Raw genomic sequence first — 6,054 nt, 5'->3', positions numbered from 1 at the left:
TAAAATTAAGGACCTCTCGCTTGTGCCTGCGTTGGCAGTTGCGTGTGCCTTAAGAGACCTTACCTTTGGGATTACCCTCGTATACGTGTGTGTAAACGCCTTCCAATGCCCACTCAAGGAAGACAAGGATACACAGTCTAGCTTCAATATTACAAATACGCCTCAGTTTGTGGATGAACGCAGACTTAGGTTGATAATCATTTTGAATATTTATCAGTACTGTACTCATTGGTGTGAAACTCGTTTTCTACCAATGATTCCCACAGCTACAGGAACACTACTTTAATACCTCTTATACAAAATACTTACGCAGTGCTATCAGACGAAAAGATCAACCTGACAAAAACTGTGGGAAGTTTGTTTTACAACCTTCGTACCTGGATAAAGAGCTTTTCCTATTTGAGGTATCTGTGAACGTTGCTGCATAAGACGACTTAAGAAGAAACTAAATTCCTTCAGCTACGTTAATGTTTAAAGAAATCGTGTTAACGGCACTAAATCGTGGTTTGTAAATCGTTTACCAGCCGTACTCTGCCGCATTTCGCTGGTTCGAAGGCAAAAAGCTTACTGACAAATTTCACAGAAGGAAAAGGGGGACGAAATGTCACCCACTGGAAGATCGTGTTATTTTATTTAAATGATTACAAAACCAGGTAAAACGAACAGTGAGGTTGTCAGTAAAAGCAAATTACTGGTATCGGTATGATGTTGCACTGCCCAGGGCCTGTAATGATAAATGGCTCGTTTAAATCAGGCATAATGTATACAGAAGTGAAAGAGAGAGCACCACGATATCCAACAATCCGTATGCATTGCACACACACAGAAATTACTGTTACAGTATACTTATGGAGCCCAATGGGTTAATAGCGTATTTTCCGGTGAGAAAGAGAACTGGCAAACAGTATTCGCTACATTAGGTTACTTAAACTGGTGTCACTCTGAGCTAGAATTTATGGTCAGCGTAATGTCAATGGGTCGGATGCGGGTTTTGCAACTGTGAAATACTTTTCCACGTAACGGAAGCGAATATTAAATGTGAACTCCTGCTGCAAAAATTTTGAACTTGGTTAGCTTAGAATGAAGATCTTTCTGTTTATAGCAAAGGAAAGCAATTGATTTTCTAAAACATTCTGTCATGCACAACTTGAAACAGGTCACGTCGACCAAATCATATGGAAGAACTGACAGCGACGTATATCGGAAGGCAGTAAGATCGCTAGGCTTTTGGTTTAGCAGTATTCGACAGCCATTTCTAAGCGCAGGTAAATGAAGAAAGACAGTGCGTTTTTGTTATCAAGTGACATCTTCATCAATTACTTCAGTATTAATGTAATCTACGAGTAATTGCTGATGTTTCATATTAACATGAAAAGAATTCCGTAGACAGGGAAAGAACCTGTTCTTGGACAACTACTTCTATAATGACCAAAAGGATTTAAATGATCTTCAAGCTCATGTGTTCCAGCAGCGGTATGAAGAAAATCGAATTATCCGGTAACTTCACACTTCACAGTGGATTTTCTCGAACTAAGAAATTTCCTGAATTAGTGAAAATTTCAAAATGGCTTCAAATTGAGGCTATGACGCCCAGAAGAGTCTTTACATCCTGCTGACATGAGAATAGTATAATCTCAGCGTCAGAAGCTTGCTTCTACTTAATTATTTAATAGACTCGCGTTTTTTCCCACCGTAACTAGTTTAGTAAGCTAAGCACATCATCCATTATAGCACACTCCTGGGGCTGGGAAATGTGGCCACAATGGTCTGGTGGAACGAACTATCACAAGTGCAATGCGTGGGTTCAGGCATTTACTTTTAAGAGGCACACACAGATTTACTTCACCTCTGGTAACCTCAAGTTAAAGCTGTTATAATCCAGAATCCGCATTAAACATCACGTTCCTTCATTACAAACTGGGCAGAGTCGGTTTACGTTGGAAAATGACATAGGTGGAGGTCAGGGTAAACAGAAATACTGTCACCAGTAAACTTACTTACATTAGAATATTTTATTTTATTTGATGAACTGATAGCCATCTAAAGGAACAAGGCTCTTATTTTACTTGTACTTGATTGAACTAGAGACGTTGAAAAATTTGTTGCTGGACTGTAATTCGAATTCGTATCTCCTCTTTCGAGGATCTGAATCTCTCGGAACAGTATAGTTCAATCATTTCATTCCTTTTCCCAAGACTGCAGTTTTCTCTAGGTCTCCTCAACAGGTAAAAATGTGGGTCCGAATCCTGATCCAGTACAAAAATATTCATAATTTCATTTCAAGCCCTATCACGTGCACACCAGCCTGCTAGTGAAAATTAACGTGCATTTTTAATGTCTGTTCATGTTGCCAACAATTTCTGGACAAACACACACACATCTTACTGTTGGTGAGTAAGCAATAGACACTTAAGCAACATTCGTGAACAATAAAGAAGAACGATAGGAGTGCGGTTCGATTGTCGCTCAGGCACAAAAATTTGTATCCTTATTTTAGATTCAAACACCTAGCAGCTGGCAAGAAAAACCGATACGTAACATTTGATTTTACTTAGTTAACAATCCGATTACGTCTTGGGTTCGTATCTACGTCGCAGAACTTGACATCATGCGTTTCATCTTTAAATGCATTCACACTTCGTTACTTCTGAATTGAGGTATATCAGACATCTTTCATGGTTAGTTAACAGGGATGAAAAGGTCATGATAGGAGTCCCGGTTTATTACAAAAACTGTCGTCTTTTATTTTCAAGTTTAAATTTGGTTACTGATATAGGCGAAAATTTCGGCACTTCGTGACTCTTCATGGATAGTCAGCAATATGATATAATTAGATTAGATTAGATTAATACTTGTTCCATAGATCATGAGTACGACATTTCGTAATGATGTGGAACGAGTCATTTTAATGAAAGATTTCTTTACATGCCGGTATTCAATTTCTTTACAACAATTTTTTACCCTCTCTCTCATTCTTTTTTATTTTTATCTCTCTCTCTCTCTCTCTCTCTCTCTCTCTCTCTCTCTCTCTCTCACACACACACACACACACACACACACACACACACACACACACAACCACATTCTCTTTTTATTTTTACTGGTTGTTGTGCTCGACTGTCGGCGAGGCACGAAAACGTCCATGAATGAGTTTCTTAGTTTTGAGTACAGTTACGAAAGAAATATAAAATCAACTGATTTATTATTCTTAGTAGCAGTCAGTTCTGAGTATTACTAGTAACTAAGCTCCAGTCCCTAAACCTAGTTACAGAAATGCGAATCAGACGCATTACGTATTCCAGGCCGTAGCAGCTGTGACTTGGAGACACCAGCTATGGTCACTTCCCAGCCCGCTGTAGGATCACATCGGTTCGTCTCCTTCCTGCTGGTAATGTATTTGAGATTTGGCAACAACGCAAGGTATGTTTGGCAAATCTGTGATCGACGGGTTACTTCCTGGTTTGCACGGAATTAAGCCTCAAAGTTCACTTGATTTCTCGTGTCATTTCCATTGAATAACCTGACTTGTTATCGCTTGAGGTGTAACAGATGATTGTAAATTTACGGTTTTCAGCCGAGAAAAGTCATTGAACTTGGCAATCGGAACTAATCTCGTCCTGTAAATAGCGGTTTACGAGTTCTAGCCACTATTGGCCTCGTAAGAGGAAGGCGCAAACCACATACGAGTATATCCGCTAGCTGTGTGTTGTACTGATCTGTGGAATCGCGACTGTTATGGTTCCAGTGTCGCAGAGTGTAACTTTTTTATCCCTTCTGTGTAAGAGCTGCAAGCAATCAGATCAAACATCGATAAGCAAATCGTAAGAAAATACCTTCAGCTCATAGTGCAATGGTGACAAACTTACAATGATCCACAACAGGTAACGCCTCTTTCCGCTGCTGACAAGCAAATTTTGGGTTTCTAGGAATACGTAACTTTATTTATGAAATGCCACGTTTGCATACCTGCTGAGTATGACACAGCATACCATTTCAACACAGACCCAATCCAAATCCAAGTGAGAAGTGTTTTACTAATTCGTGCAGATAGAGGCACGCTTGTGTACAGATTCTCAGTTTTGTTAAAACAGACTTTCGTCGTAAGGTTATCGTGGGTAGTTTTATTTCATTTCTTACAATACAGTGCACAGTTTTCGTAAGGTTTCTTTTACTGTTGTTAAAACAATACTAAACATGAGAGAAATTAATCATCAACGATATATGCGAATTCTCTGATGTTATCTATAATAGTCTGACAATGCACATGCAGTTTATTGATTACATGCATGTAGAAAACTTGTTGTGAGTTAAAGCTGTCAAACAAGGTTTGAAGAAGAATAAAATGCCACAACCAGAAATACTTTTCTGACTATTTTGGCACGATGCGCTCTCCCCATACATAATACAAAAGCTTCGAGACGCATCTGCTGCCTGGCCTTCTATTAAACCTGAAAAGAACAAAATGACGCAGAAGTTAGCCTTTTTTCCACATGCGACTATTTTGGGTTGAGAAGTGAAGAGAATTATGTTCAAAGTTCCATTAAATTGATAACTTCAGCAGACAGCAGAATTACGTTTAAAATATATATATATAGTAGCGAATGTAATAGAACACGCAACATCTTATCAACAGCGCGCGACGCTTACCGTTACGCTACTGGCTGTGACGTAGCTACAGCACCTCTGGAAGTGAACAACAGTTCCTCCACAGTGGTGTGAGATAATGCATATGGCCGGATCTATACTTCTGAGAGACAGACAGTTACAGCATTTCTTTTGCACTGCCCGATGGTTTCAACAAACAGATAGCGCAACAGAGTAGCTCAAATTTCTGCATCATACACTGTTGGCAGTTCTGTGTAGGTGGCAGTTACGTTATTTTATTTCGGTGATTACAAAATAGAGTCGAATGTATGCACTGGGTTGCCAAGGCAGCTAGTTCATGGTGATTCGGTCAACCAAGTAAATGAATGTACTGAACATCCTGCAAACAACTACAGGGAGCCTGTGTGTCAAAATTCTCATCTTGTGTGCTGCTACGGTGCCATGATGGAGAAATGAGGTGTACCGAAGAGGGTTTGGTGGTCTGTTGGACTGATGATAGTTTCATATGATGATGGTGTCGGTTCGATTCCAACTTCAGCCGATTTTTTTTGATAGGGAGAGGCAGATTCTATTCTCTTCTGGCTACGCCAAGTGAAGAAGGTATAATGGCATTGTGGTCTGAAAATCACATTAAACATGATATTCCTTCTCTACGAAGTGGACGTTAGGTGAAGCCACAATAAAGTCTGGAGTGGTGGCACGTAGAAACTCTATCACCAGTAACCTTTCTTATACTAGTTATTTATTGCTAGTGACGAAACAAACCCTGTGTATGGTCACAGGACACTTATTCCATCTTTTATTTGAGCTTCTGTATGTCGATAAAATTGGTTCTGAAATGGTAATGCAACTCAGACCGCCCTTAACGTGGAATTTGATCCCTTCGTGACAATACAGCTCGACAACAACTTGTTGTTTGTTCAAAACTGCAGATTCCTCAACATCTCCACATATTGCGCATGAATGGGTTGGAATCCTGGCCCAGCACTAAACTTTTCCCTATGTATTATCAAGCTCTAGTATGAGAACACCTATCTGCTGGTGGATAATAATTTTTATTTCTAATGCATTTTCATTCGTTGCCAACACTTACGATATCTGACGTTTTTGACTCCCAGTGAGACGCAGAACTATTTGCGAAATCACTGTAAGTTCAAGGATGCTATTCCGAGCTGCTGGTGGAGAAAAATTCGGTAGCTGACGTCTCTTTGTGTTTAGTCAACAACGATATGTTTTGGGTTCGATTCTCAGTCAGCACTGAACTCTTTGTCATATTATTTCTAGTTCAAACATGCTCACATGTCGCTGCTGGTGTAACAATCCCATACTTAACGATCCTTTTCTCTAGAATATAACAGCGATATGTGCCGGGTAGGAGTCATGGGAAGGAAAAAATTAATGTTTCGTCTCGTCATTTCAGTTAATATATCTAGCTACTGCCGAGAAAAT

This window comes from Schistocerca nitens, chromosome 2, assembly GCF_023898315.1.
Source record: "Schistocerca nitens isolate TAMUIC-IGC-003100 chromosome 2, iqSchNite1.1, whole genome shotgun sequence".
Lineage (NCBI taxonomy): Eukaryota > Metazoa > Arthropoda > Insecta > Orthoptera > Acrididae > Schistocerca > Schistocerca nitens.
This window is presented reverse-complemented; position numbering follows the sequence as displayed.